This window comes from Dermochelys coriacea, chromosome 19 (assembly GCF_009764565.3).
Source record: "Dermochelys coriacea isolate rDerCor1 chromosome 19, rDerCor1.pri.v4, whole genome shotgun sequence".
Lineage (NCBI taxonomy): Eukaryota > Metazoa > Chordata > Testudines > Dermochelyidae > Dermochelys > Dermochelys coriacea.
In genome coordinates this window covers 13,507,709-13,523,219 of record NC_050086.2, presented here as the reverse complement: position 1 = coordinate 13,523,219, position 15,511 = coordinate 13,507,709, and positions in this window count along the sequence as shown.

Below are 15,511 nucleotides of genomic sequence, written 5' to 3'. Positions count from 1 at the left end.
CTGGCGCGACCACCACCCGGATGACGCTTCCACGTTCACCTTTGTCCGGGTGGAGGCCCATCGGTCGCGCCACTCCCGGTTGGACCGCATTTATTTATCACGCTTTCATCTTACACGAGCCCACTCCTCCAGCATCCGGCCGGCCCCATTTTCGGACCATCACATAGCCACCGTGACAGCCTCCCTCTGCGCGGAGAGGCCGGGGCCGGCCTATTGGCATTTTAACAACAGCTTGCTGGAGGATGCGGGCTTCGTGGCGTCCTTCCGGGAGTTCTGGCTGGCCTGGCGAGGGCAGCGGCGTGCCTTTCCCTCGGCACGGCGGTGGTGGGACGTAGGGAAGGTGCGCGCTCGGCTCTTCTGCCGTGACTACACCCGGGGCACCAGCCGACGGAGGGATGCAGCGATAGAGCAGTTGGAACGGGAGGTCTTAGAGCTGGAGAGGCGTCTGGCCGCCAGCCCCGAGGATCCACCCCTCTGTGGAGCGTGCCGGGAGAAGCGGGAGGAGCTCCGGAGCCTCGAGGACCATCGGGCCCGGGGTGCCTTTGTTCGATCCCGCATCCGTCTCCTTCGGGAGATGGATTGCGGCTCCCGCTTCTTCTACGCCCTGGAAAAAAAGAGGGGGGCTAAGAAACATATCATCTGCCTACTGACTGAGGATGGCACCCCCCTCACGGATCCGGTGGAGATGTGCGAGAGGGCGAGAGCCTTCTACGCAAGCCTTTTCTCCCCGGAGCCGACCGATCCTAACGCTTGCAGAGTGCTGTGGGAGGAGCTCCCGACGGTCAGCGTGGGCGACCGAGACCGGCTAGAGCTGCCTCTCACTCTGGCCGAGTTCTCGGAAGCCCTCCGTCGCATGCCCACCAATAAATCTCCGGGCATGGACGGGCTGACCGTGGAGTTCTACCGCGTGTTCTGGGACGTCCTGGGCCCAGACCTAGTCACCGTCTGGGCCGAGTCTTTGCAGAGCGGGGTCCTCCCTCTTTCGTGCAGGCGAGCCGTGCTCGCCTTATTGCCGAAGAAGGGGGACCTCCGCGATTTACGAAATTGGCGTCCCGTCTCGCTCCTCAGCACGGACTACAAAATCGTGGCAAAAGCCATCTCCCTGAGGCTAGGGTCCGTGCTGGCGGACGTGGTCCACCCAGACCAGACCTACACCGTCCCGGGCCGCAGTATCTTCGACAACCTATATCTGGTCCGGGACCTATTGGAACTTGGGTGTAGGGATGGTCTGTCGTTCGCCCTCCTGTCTTTAGATCAGGAGAAGGCGTTCGACAGGATGGATCACGGGTATCTAATGAGCACTCTGCAGGCATTTGGCTTCGGACGCAGGTTTGTGAACTTTCTCCGGGTGCTGTACGCTTCCGCAGAGTGTCTGGTAAGACTCAACTGGACCCTGACCGAACCGGTCAACTTCGGGCGAGGAGTACGGCAGGGGTGCCCCCTCTCAGGCCAGCTCTACGCTCTGGCGATCGAGCCCTTCCTCTGTCTCCTCCGAAGGAGGTTGACAGGGTTGGTGCTGAGGGAGCCGGAGCTGCGGCTGGTCCTGTCGGCGTACGCTGATGACGTGCTCCTCATGGTCCAGGACCCGGGCGACTTGGTGCGAGTGGAGGCTTGCCAGGCCATCTATTCAGCAGCCTCCTCCGCGCGGGTCAACTGGGTCAAGAGCTCTGGCTTGGTGGTAGGGGACTGGCGGCAGGCGAGCCCCCGCCCACCCGCGCTTCAAGCCATCCGGTGGAGCACGGGTCCGCTGCTCTATCTGGGCGTTTACCTTTCTGCCACGCATCCCTCTCCGCCGGAGAACTGGCAGAATTTAGAGGGCGGGGTGATAGAGCGGCTCCGGAAATGGACAGGACTGCTCCGGTGCCTCTCCCTTCGAGGGAGAGCGTTAGTGCTTAATCAGCTAGTCCTGTCCATGCTTTGGTACCGGCTCAACACCCTGGTCCCAGCCCCGGCTTTCCTGACCAACCTGCGGACATCGATTCTGGAGTTCTTTTGGTCAGGACTGCACTGGGTCCCTGCAGGGGTTCTCCATCTACCTGTGGAGGAGGGAGGGCAGGGCCTCAAATGTCTGCTTACTCAGGTCCATGTCTTCCGCCTCCAGACCCTGCAGAGGCTCCTTTATGGTGCAGGTAGTCCGGCGTGGAGCATACTGGCGCACGCCTTCCTGCGCCGCTTCCGAGGGCTCCGATACGACCGGCAGCTCCTTTATCTCCATCCGAGAGGTCTTCCGCGAGACCTCTCCGGGCTGCCGGTCTTCTACCAGGACCTCCTCCGGACCTGGAAACTCTTTACAACGAGCAGGTCCGTGGCGGCCACCGAGGGGGCAGATCTCCTCGCGGAGCCCCTGCTACACAACCCCCAGCTCCGTTTGCAGGTGGCGGAGTCCCGCTCGGTGCGCCAGAGGTTGGTCCTGGCAGAGGTCACAAGAGTCGGAGACCTCCTGGACTATGACCGGGGAGACTGGCTGGATCCCCTAACCTTCGCTCAGCGCATGGGGCTTTCCAGACCTTGTACACCCCGAGGCATACTTCAGGAGGTGAAGGCCTCTTTGCCGCCCGCTGCCCGGGTTTATCTCGACCGGGTCCTGCATGAGGGCACGCCCCGCCCACCCACTACCCCAGGCCCGCCGGACCTTTTAATTGGACCCCTGCCCCGTGGACCCAACCGATCCCTTCACCCCTTCACTAGAAGCCGGCTGCACGAGATGCAGCCGGTCTGTTTTCAAACCGTGCCAAGAAAACATCTCTACACGCTCGTGCTCCACACCCTTCACGCCCGTACCCTCGTGTCCCGCCCCGATACAAAATGGCGGGACCTCCTGCCACCTTTGGAGGGTGAGGAGCCCCGGTGGGCCAGCCTATATTCCATCTTAGTCCCAAAGCCCGCCGGGGATGTCAGTTGGCGGCTCCTCCACGGAGCCGTGAGCACGGGCGTGTACTTGGCGCGGTTCACCACAATCCCAGACACTTGCCCCTTTTGCGGTGTGAGGGATACCCTGGCACATGTCTACCTGGAGTGTGCCAGGCTGCAGCCCCTATTCCGGCTCCTCACCAATATCTTATTACGTTTTTGGTTGCACTTCTCCCCTCACCTTCTCATTTATGCACTCCCTATCCGTGGCCCCACAAAGTCCCGGGATCTCCTGGTCAACCTCCTCCTGGCCCTAGCTAAAATGGCCATCTACAAAACCAGAGTGAGGAGGTTGGCCGATGGAGTCTCCTGTGACTGTGGGGCCTATTTCTGATCCTCGGTCCGTTCACGTATCCGGGCAGAGTTCCTCTGGGCGGCATCCTCTGACTCCCTTGACGCCTTTGAGGAGCAGTGGGCGCTGTCCGGGGTTCTCTGCTCGGTGTCCCCGTCCGGTTCCCTTCTTTTGACCCTTTGACCGCACTCCTGTCCCTGTTCTTTTATTAGTTGTCCCCCGGAATTATTTGGGCATCTAGGTCCTGTGGATCCCCCTTTTAGGCTGAGGGGGATCCTTTAGCAGTGGACGGGCTTCGCCCGCCCACTTCCCGGATCCCAATAAGACTACTTTTCTATAGCCATCTGGCCTTGCCCCGTCAGAATATATATATACATATCTTACTATATGTTCCATTCCATGCATCCGATGAAGTGAGCTGTAGCTCACAAAAGCTTATGCTCTAATAAATTTGTTAGTCTCTAAGGTGCCACAAGTACTCCTGTTCTTTTTGCGGATACAGACTAACACAGCTGCTACTCTGAAACCCATGGTTAATAGGTTACCAACGTTACTCAAATGTGGCCACATGTGGCCACCAGGGGCTTTTCGTGCAGCCATGACAGCCTCCTGGCCAGTGATGGGAGGGGCAAAACATCGGCCCCTCCCCTCCCTCCTTGTTGCTCATGGATGTGCCGCCCTGCACCGCCTCTGGAGAGAAGTGGGGCACAACGCTGCAGAAGTGAGGTGAGTTCTTGACCCACCTTCGGGGGAGGGAGGTTCGGAGGCAGTCTCCAGCAGCGGGACTTCAGGAACCTGGCCATGCAGCCCCAGGCTCCAACCACGGGGCAGTGGGTACTGACCTCCCCCTGGCTCTGGCCACACAGCCCTGGCCTCCAGCTGTAGGGCTTCAGCCTCCAGCCCCTGGTTCCAGCTGCAGGCACCGACCCACAGCTCCGGCCGCACGGCCCCAGCCCCTGGCACTGATCTCCTGCCCCACCTGCCTGGCAGCAGGCGCTGACCCACAGCTCTGTTTCTGGGGTCCAGCCACGCAGCGGCGGGCGCTGACTCCTGGCTCCAGCCATGCACTCCTGGGCTCTGGCACCCAGCTCCGGACTCTGGCTGTGCGGGGGCCGGCCCTAGCCCGGGGCGCTGACCCACAGCTCTGCCTGTGTGGCAGCGGGCTCCGATCCCTGGCTCCAGCCACGCAGTTCCTGTCCCCAGCTCAGGGTTCTGGCCATGGGCACTGAGCACCGGACCTGGCCACATGGCAGCAGACACCAGGCCCTGGCTCTGGCCACTTAACAGTGGGGCTCATCACCCACCCCCATTGCCCCGGCCCCCGCTGCCTCCCACAGCCCTGTATCCATTCCCCCCACCACCAGGACCCTGCTGTCTTCATGGCCTCACATCCATCCCCGCCATTGCCCCAGGGCTCTGCTGCCTCCCCTGGCCCTGCATCCATCCCCCATATTGCCCTGGGGCCCCGCTGCCTCCCCTTTCAGACCCCCCATCCAGGACTTAATGTGTCCTGGGGCTTGCTGAGAAAAGTGATATTAACAAACTGCAAGTATCACTTTTCACATCAGACTTAGCTAGTAAGTCTGATGTGAAAAGTGATACTTGTATGTTTGTTAATATCACTTTTCAGACCCTCCCAGGTAGCTACTAATATACAAATATTCACAGCAAGCCCCAGGACCCCCTAAGCCCTGGACTGGGGACCGAAAGTGGAGGCAGCATTATTTTTGTTATTGAGTCTGCCAAAAATATCCTACAAATATAAATTACAATGATTTTGATGTGACTCTGTGCATATTTAATTGTTTTTCCCTAAAGTTAATTAAGTATTTTAGGAAAAAAATGTCAATGCGGCCACCAGCAAGAGTTGGTGGCCACACTCTGAGGTCATCTTAAAAATTAGTAGCAAGAACCCCTGGGCTAGACTGTGCTATGAATGTGTGGGTTGTGTCCCCAGCTCTGATACGGAGTCACAATGTGCTATGGGGCACATTATCTAGCTCAGTGACGTTACCAGAATTGGGCAAACGTTTTCAGACAAAGCTTCTATTGGTGAACAATGCAGATTCTGCACCACCAAAATATTTCACTAACTCAGGGCTAATGTGCCAAAAAGTTTCATTTAAGAAAAAAAAAATCTGAAAATGCCAGAATGTTTCTTTGTGACATTTTCCAAAACAAAACGTGTCAATTTTTCAATTTGAAATCATCTTAAAAAAAGATAACCTTGGACATTAAGCAACATTTTTTTTGCCTTTTTTGGTTGACTGAAAAGTTTTTAAAAATTGATTGCCGATCAACCCAAAACTCTTTTATTTTTCTTATATTTCAGTTTAGCCCAGCCCAAAAAATCAGTTGCTCATCTAGCTCTATGAAGCACACGTGTAGTGCTGCTGAAGTTAATGAGGCCATCCCACCATCAACCTCAGCCTGGACCAGTCCACACAAGAGATCCACTTCCTGGACACTACGGTGCTAATAAGCGATGGTCACATAAACACCACCCTATATCGGAAACCTACTGACCGCTATTCCTACCTACATGCCTCTAGCTTTCATCCAGATCATATCACTCGATCCATTGTCTACAGCCAAGCTCTACGATATAACCGCATTTGCTCCAACCCCTCAGACAGAGACAAACACCTACAAGATCTCTATCAAGCGTTCTTACAACTACAATACCCACCTGCTGAAGTGAAGAAACAGATTGACAGAGCCAGAAGAGTACCCAGAAGTCACCTACTACAGGACAGGCCCAACAAAGAAAATAACAGAACGCCACTAGCCATCACCTTCAGCCCCCAACTAAAACCTCTCCAATGCATCATCAAGGATCTACAACCTATCCTGAAGGACGACCCATCACTCTCACAGATCTTGGGAGACAGGCCAGTCCTTGCTTACAGACAGCCCCCCAACCTGAAGCAAATACTCACCAGCAACCACACACCACACAACAGAACCACTAACCCAGGAACCTATCCTTGCAACAAAGCCCGTTGCCAACTCTGTCCACATATCTATTCAGGGGATACCATCATAGGACCTAATCACATCAGCCACACTATCAGAGGCTCGTTCACCTGCGCATCTACCAATGTGATATATGCCATCATGTGCCAGCAATGCCCCTCTGCCATGTACATTGGTCAAACTGGACAGTCTCTACGTAAAAGAATGAATGGACACAAATCAGACGTCAAGAATTATAACATTCAAAAACCAGTTGGAGAACACTTCAATCTCTCTGGTCACTCGATCACAGACCTAAGAGTGGCTATACTTCAACAAAAAAGCTTCAAAAACAGACTCCAACGAGAGACTGCTGAATTGGAATTAATTTGCAAACTGGATACAATTAACTTAGGCTTGAATAGAGACTGGGAATGGATGAGTCATTACACAAAGTAAAACGATTTCCCCATGTTATTTCTCCCCCCCCACCCCACCCCCCACTGTTCCTCTAATATTCTTGTTAACTGCTGGAATTAGCCTACCTTGCTTGTTACCATGAAAGGTTTTCCTCCTTTCCCCCCCCTGCTGCTGGTGATGACTTATCTTAAGTGATCACTCTCCTTACAGTGCGTATGATAAACCCATTGTTTCATGTTCTCTGTGTGTGTATATAAATCTCTCCTCTGTTTTTTCCACCAAATGCATCCGATGAAGTGAGCTGTAGCTCACGAAAGCTTATGCTCTAATAAATTTGTTAGTCTCTAAGGTGCCACAAGTACTGCTTTTCTTGATGGGCTTAAAGTTAACTAAGTGTTCCATGATTTGGGGCTTTAAAATCTGTGGGCTTATCTGCTTTGGGAAACTGACAGGTATAAGCTATTGCAGAACAAATTACTCTGGAATAGCTTCCTGGGTGGAGACTGGAATGAAAGTCATTTTACTCTGGACTAATTGGTGCACTTCCAAAACAGAGTAATTATTCTGGAATAAAATCACTTTTATTTCAGAACAGAGTATCCACATGTGGAGCTATTCTGGTCAATTGCCCTATGTAGACAAACCCTCTATCTCAGCTCCCCCACGGATAGAAAGGATAATGCGCTTTCTGCCTCAAAGAGATGTTGTAAGACTATATTCTTTAATGTATATGAGTTCAGATACTGTAGTGCCAGGTAGCCCTATAAAAAACCTAGCTAGTAGATAAAGTGCACATAGAAATGGCCTATTTGTGTTCTAAAATATGCTCATTTTGTTGTGCGAATGATACTTCAAAGGAGTAGCAGCAACTGGCAACATTTTCCAAATTAAGCTGTTAAATGTGCAGTGTGTGATTTTAAGGATATTATACATTATATTTAATAACCAGACCATGCTAAAACAATCAGAAAGTCAGGTTTCCTTATGACCTTGAATCTCAGTTCAGAGGTATTGAGGTGTATCCAGTTCTGTCAGAGTTTCAGGAGAAGTTGGATCAATTTTTTGACATTCCTTCAGGGCATGTGGTTAACAGGGAATGATGTGTGGTTACAGCTGGGTGGAGATAAAGTTACTCTCAATAGTTTTGTACATGGGTGGTATGTAGAGGGCTCTGCTGTTCTGTTTGTGTTTCAAGAACTTGTGCATGTTGGCGCTTGAACTGTGCATTTTTCTCAGTCTGATTTCAGTGTATCTGGGAATCATTTATGGGGCAAGAATGATACAAGATCCAATCTTCTCTTGGTATTTCAGTTCCCGAATGGTGGAAACATGCAGGGAAAAAAAAAACATGGAGTTATTTCAGCTCCACAAATTGCTCTCTGATGCCAGTAAAGCCTGTTCAAAAATATCCAAATATTGACATTTGGGTTGAACTAATTACCAAGATATTTTGATTTATTCAGGTTTCAGCAGATCCCACCTTTTTGGTTTGGATTTTAGGGGTTTTTTGCATGATTTGAGCTCCCATCATGTCAATGGTTTCAGATGAATTTTGCTTGTGAGTTTTCCTGTTTAATCCAAACTAGAAGTTCAAAGTGAGACCCATGGCACTTGGACTCATGGGAACAAAAACAGAAGGAAAAGTTCCCCAGTGTCCTGTGAACTAACTGGTTAAAATGCTAAGCTTCATACAGCCTTGAGAAATGATAAATGCTCAGGTGATCTATGAAGGATCTAAAATAAAATCACTGTAATTTCAAAAGGTGATTTTGTTGGCTTTTGTTTTCAAAAGAGCCTAAGGGGGTGAGGTGCCTAAATCCCACAGTAGTTGAGCTCTTAACTCCCTTAGACTTTTAAGGCCAGAAAGGACTATTATGATCATCTAGTCTGACCTTCTGCATTTCACCCATTAGGCTCCATTGATAATCCCAGTCCTAAACTTTTAAAATCAAATTCTGACCTGGTCCACATTCTATGTAACCCTACTAATATCAGCGTGGCAGCATTGTGTTATGTTCATGCCATACAGACAAGTTATGTAAAAACGTAAAATACACTTTCTGAAAGGCTGCAACATCAGTACTCCTTTATTCCCTAAAATCTAGAATTCTAATGCACAAGAACTAAAAAGAGAGTGAGACAAAGCAGGCTGCTCTCTAAGGCAGAAGCACAACTCAACCCACTCTGCTCTAGGCCAGCTCTTTGCAGACTGATTCCTGAAAACCCAGATGCATGCTTCCCTGCAGTGTCCCCCATCCTGCAAGCAGGACTAGGAAACCCTTGCACTTAAAGGGCCAGATTGTCATTTTAACACAGTTTTCAGCACACCATACAAAGGATGCTCATTAGAACAGAATTTAAGTGAGACAGTCAGGAAACACAATCGCTATCTATCCCACACAATCATCTTCACACTGCCCTGCCCAGCCTCCTGCTCAACTACCACATGTCTGGGCCTGGCTAGCAGCCAACTTGGAGGCCATCGGGGAAGTTTGGCTAGTTTCAGAGCTAATCACCTTGAGCCTTAACTTGCTGAGTCTCAAAGCTTGCAGGCCACAGGATGTTGCTCTCTAGCTGCAGTTTAAATATTTTTTAATGGCCACAGCCCAGAGATTTACACCGAGCCAGCTCGCTTTGAAACACTTCCATAAAAAACACCTCCTGAAAACAGATTTGTTTCATTATTATTGGGCCCGAAAGTGCCTGAAGTAACAAACAACTTCAAACTCTTTAAATTTATCACAGGTTTCAGAGTAGCAGCCGTGTTAGTCTGTATTCGCAAAAAGAAAAGGAGTACTTGTGGCACCTTAGAGACTAACAAATTTATTAGAGCATAAGCTTTCGTGAGCTACAGCTCACTTCATGGGATGCATTTGGTGGAAAAAACAGAGGAGAGATTTATATACACACACACAGAGAACATGAAACATTCAAAAACCAGTTGGAGAACACTTCAATGTCTCTGGTCACTCGATCACAGACCTAAGAGTGGCTATACTTCAACAAAAAAGCTTCAAAAACAGACTCCAACGAGAGACTGCTGAATTGGAATTAATTTGCAAACTGGATACAATTAACTTAGGCTTGAATAGAGACTGGGAATGGATGAGTCATTACACAAAGTAAAACTATTTCCCCATGGTATTTCTCCCTCCCACCCCACCCCCCACTGTTCCTCTGATATTCTTGTTAACTGCTGGAATTAGCCTACCTGCTTGTCACCATGAAAGGTTTTCCTCCTTCCCCCCCCTGCTGTTGGTGATGGCTTATCTTAAGTGATCACTCTCCTTACAGTGTGTATGATAAACCCATTGTTTCATGTTCTCTGTGTGTGTGTGTGTGTGTATATAAATCTCTCCTCTGTTTTTTCCACCAAATGCATCCGATGAAGTGAGCTGTAGCTCACGAAAGCTTATGCTCTAATAAATTTGTTAGTCTCTAAGGTGCCACAAGTACTCCTTTTCTTTTTTTAAATTTATCGCAGCACTCAGCTTGCACTTCATTTCAATTCCACGTACCTGTGTTGAGGGAAGCCTGATGCAATGTCTCAGCGATTATTGGCACAATAAACATTGGATGGAGGATCTATGATAACATCTATTACAGCTTTATGAAATATTGATAGCGTCTGAATACATATTGCGGGCTGAGCAGCTCGTTCCGGAGATGTTTAATGAAAGATATCTGTTGCTTTATCCTTGAATTTACATGTGGGCAAAATGTGCTCGCCCCACACTGTAATCTAAAGAAGGGTTTCCAAAGCCATAAGAAAATGGCATTGAAATGCATCGGGTCTGCCTTCCAAAGAGGGGTGGAGCGGGAAAAGAAAGAGACAATTTTATGTGTATTGAGTCTTTCCCTCCATTTTGAAACCCAATTGGCTTTGTGCAGGGCTAAAATCAATCTCTGCACAGAGAGCTGGCTTCTTTTAATGGGACCCATAAAAGCCACACTGGGCTGTAATGGCAGTGAAATGCTAGCCCACAATGGCGGCCTGCTGGAAAATTGACACATTCATCTATGCTCACATTCTCTTGTCCTCTGCCCCATATCTTGTTGTGCAATTTAGTACACAATGGTATCACACACACACAAACACACACATGTATCCATGGCACACAACATTATACCCCAGTCACCACACACACTTTCCCTCCCATGCCCAGATCCATGACACCTGGCTCACCCGCACATGGCCCTAAAGACACACACAAACTCTTCAAACACACAACTATAACATACCACAACATCCCCACCACCACTCAATACACATTCCCTCCTGCTCTTCTATTCACTCACAACCCTACTCATTCTCACAAACTCCTCCAAGCACACACACACACACACACACACACACTCCAATAACCCTCTGAGCACACATCCATGACACTCAACAGCAACACACACACACACACACACACACACACACACACACAGCCCCAAATATCCCACAACAGACCACACCTCCTTGCATTTGCATATCCATGACACATCCCTATACACCCTCACAAAGTCTCCAAACACATACACACACAAATATCCTTCATACCACAACGCGCACACAGCCCCCCTTTACCCTACTGTATGCACACACCCAACACTTGACATAAGACCCATCTTGCAAGTTTTCACCCAAAAAAGGACACACTAGCCAATGGGATGCTGGGAAATGGAGCTGTGTTTTCTCTGCTCCCCCTTCGGTTTAGCTGTATTTCTGTGAGTTCTTGAAGGACAATATCTTGGTGGAGAGAAGGTCTCTCTGGCTGTATTGCAGTCTCTTTACTGGAGGGGAGAGGCCGGCACAAAGGGGTATGTCCTTCATTCCTCCTCAAGGGCCCCATGTTGCTTCCATTGAATTCAGTGACAAAACTCCCATTCACTCCTATGGGACATGATCAGGCCCTAAACAAAGCAAGACATGAAGACCTACAAATCTCCAGCAGTCAGGAGTTGCACATCTAAGCCCATTTCAACTTTCCTTAGAGGCTTGGAATGGGCTGTAAGGGGCCATTTTCCAAAATAGGAACCTCACAAGCAACCAAAAGACAACCAAAAGGAATCTTCTTGTTTACCCAGATCCTTCTTTGGATGCCCAATACAAAGACATCAGACTTTCAGGGGGGACATGAAGTGAGGCAGGTTGGCTGGTCTTTTTCTTCAAAAACCTCCTCCCCCTCTAGATAGATAGGTAGATGGGTGTGTACGGGGATGGATGGATAGATAGATAGGACTGTGAAACCCCCAGAGAGATCAGAAATACCAAGAAACTTCTAAGAAAACCCAAAAGGCTAATGGAAGATTCATTTCCCCCTCTGCCTGTGTGCTACCTTAAGTCAAGAGCCCAGTGGATGTCAGATCTGGGCAGGAAGCAGTCTATAGAAGGCAGCCAGTTTTCTTTCCACCCACTCCGTTATTCTGGGGAGGTCCATTGACAAATTATGTGCCAGATGTACTCTCCCCACTCAGATGCTGATGCAGCTGTAGGACCAGACACCCGGGCTTTTGGGTTTATTGAGGCTCCAGGCTGCCCAGCCGATAAAGAAACCAGACATTCAGTTTGGTTTTGTTGCTTTGACTAGAGAATACCGTTTCGATCGGCCTTTCTCCTTTTATGTCCTTCTGTCGCTTTTCTCAGTGTGGCTCCCCTTTCACCCTCCCTCTGGGGAAAATGAAGTGGGTATCCCCAAGGGCTTGCCCTGAATCTTATTGTTGGATATAAATCCACCCTGGGACTAGCTGCAAGGACAGGTTTTGTGATGTGTACAGACTGAATTCTCCTCCGAATGACACTGGAGCCATCCCATTAGCTTCTGGGGTATTGCACCAAGATAGCCTAGAGGAGAATTTGGCCTTGTTACAGCTGTGTGACATTTACTGCCAGACATTTGGAACCACTTCGCTTAGTTCTCTGGAAGGCTCAAGGGCATGTGGACCAGAAACAGTAGCACTAGGTGCTGTAAAAAAAATGGACTAAAAGACCATCCCTGCCTTGAAGAGCTTTCAGCCTAAATTGCTAAGATTGACAGAGGATTGGTTATTGTTCCCATTTTACAGACAGGGGGCTGAGGTTCAGAGAGGTGAAGTGTCCTGGTCGAGGTCGCACACAGAGGTTATGGCAGAGCCAGGAATGAAGCCAAGTGTCTTAAGTCCTAGTCTGAACCCAAGGGCCATCCTTCTTCCCCTGTGGAAGTCACCGCAAGTTATTACCATGTTGTTGTTTGCTGCTCCATGTGTGACACTCAGTCTATAGTGGATGGATGTCCACCTTTCTGCCCCGCTCTCACTAGTCACCATCCTCAAGGCAAGCTTCCACAGATGCCAAGGGCTGAATGGAGTCTGAACTTCCCTCTCCACAGTAGAGGTGGAACAGCCTGGTCAGCAGCAGAGGGAGAGCATGAAGACAGCTTGCCCGGCACCCGCTCATGCTGCACCCGGTCTGTGGTGCATAGAGGATTCCTGTCTCCACAGCTGCCAGCCTCTCCAAATTCAAACAGGTCCTGAGCACTGTGGTCCCTTCTTTCTGAGAACGGGTGGTCTTCCATTGCTAGGTGGGCACCAGTCACAGTGTTTACATAGGCTGGTGTCCTACGTCGGTGCTGAATTCACATGAACAACAAAAGGCAAGATGTAGATGGGGCTGACCCAAACATCTGAGTCATCTAAACATCTCCTGGGGCCTGTTTCTGCTTCCACTTTCACTGGGGAAGGGGAGCATTTGATTACTACCATGATATAAACATGTACAATGGTGATGCTGATAGCACCGTGGCTGAGTGGCTAGAACACTATACTGGGGTCTTGGCAATCTCGGTTCTATTCTTAAATCCATCACTGGTCAGCTGGGTTACCTTAGACAAGTCGCTTCCCCATCTGTGAAATGGGAATAACAATCGTGTCCTGCTTTGTAAAGTGCCTGGAGATGTGCAGATGAAAAGCACTATGTAAGAGTTGGGTGTTTTTATTTTTACTACTGGTGTAAATCTGGAGTAATTCCACTGAAACCAAGGGATTTACTCCAGATTTAGGATGAATTCCAGAGAGCCCAAACTGACCCTTTTACAATGTAAACTGGGAGGATTATTACAGAGAGATGTATTGCTTTGGTTCAGGTCACCCTCAGCTGGGTCAGGAGTGTTACCTGCACATTCTAGGGCACCCACCTTTACCCTGTTTCTAGGGCTCGAGGTGTAACCCCACACAGTAGGGCACCCACCTTTACCCTTCCGTAGGCTCAGTGTATAACCCTATTAATTTAGGCACCCACCCGTACCTCATTCCTAGGGCTCAGGGCATAACCTTCTCTTCTGCAGGTTTGTAGGACCTTTTACCAGTGAAAGAGCCTTACACAATAATATCCTTGTCCTCTATTTATTAACAATCACCAAAACAGAACACATATGCTAAGTCTACAATGCTCACTCTCAATACGGCAGATGAACTTTTCCTGGTGGCCAGTTAGGATCAGGTCACCCGGGGACTCCAGCTTCTGCATGATATAGTTGGCAGGTTGTTGAGATCTGGCAGCTCTGATGTTGGGCTGTGACCTGGAGTTAGGTTCCAAAGAACTTCCTTTTGGACTCCAGTTTATATAGCGCAACTTGAGTCCTGCTTAGCTGTACCTTAACCAATCATTTTACTAAAGTATTACAAAATAATTCTTTGACCAATCCTAATATGTTGCAAAACAATTCTTTACCCAATCATATCTCACAACCCTAGTTGATTTAAACCTTGCAAAATTAGTTATGTATCAGACCGAAACAATCAAAGAACCAAAAACAAACCATGCAGACAGTGATGAGCTGCTAAAATCTTTACAATTGGTTCCCTCCTCATCCCACAAGGGGGTCGTTGCCCACCACCGCCCCCCGGGACTCCTGCCCCATCCAACCCTCCCCCACTTTCCTTGACGCCCCCCCCATCAGGACCCCTGTCCCATCCACCCCCCTCCCCTGTCTGCCCCCAGAACCGGGTGGGAGGGTCTCGTGGGTCACCATGATGGGTGCCCACCCCATCCCTAAGAGCCAGAGGGACCTGCCGGGGGGCGAAGTGGGGAGTCCTGGCGGTGCTTACCTGGGGCAGCTCCCAGGAAGCATCTGGCAGATCCCTCTGGCTCCTAGGGGTGGGGGAGCGTAGCTGGGGGGGAGCGGCTGCTCTCCTCACTGATCACATCAAAAGTGGCACCTTAGGCACCGACTCCGTGGGTGCTCCGGGGCTGGAGCACCCACAGGGAAAATTTGGTGGATGCAGAGCACCCACCGGCAGCTCCCCGTCCCGCGCCCGGCCCCAGCTCACCTCCACTCCACCTCCTCCCCTGAACCCACCGCCCTGCTCTGCTTCTCCGCACCCCCTCCCTCCCCGGCTTCCCGCGAATCAGCTGTTCGGCGGGAAGCCAGGGAGGGCTGAGAAGCAGTCAGCAGCTTCCCGCTGAGGCCGAAGGGAGGCGGAGGTGAGCTGGGGTGAGGAGCTGCTGCGGTGCAGGTGGCCCTCCTCGCGCCCCCCCCGCCCAAGCTCCCCTCTGCTCCACCTCCCTGGGCCTGAGCGCGAAGCTGCCGCTGGCTTCTCAGCCCATCTCGGCTTCCCGTGCGAACAGCTGATTTGCGGGAAGCCGGGGGGGGGCGCGAAGAAGTGGGGGGGGCACATTCAGGGGAGGAGCCGGAGGCGAGCTGGAGCTGGGCGGGGAGCTGCCGGTGGGTGCTCTGCACCCACCAAATTTTCCCCTTGGGTGCTCCAGGGCTGGGGCCCCCTGGATTCAGCGCCTAAGGCGCCACTTTAGGCCGGTTAAATTTAGAAGCCCTTTTATAACCTGTTGTCCCTCGCGGAACAACCGGTTCTAAAAGGGCTTCTAAATTTAACAACCGGTTCTAGTGAACCAGTGTGAACTGGCTCCAGCTCACCACTGCATACAGATAAAAGAGAGAAGTAGGGACCCTA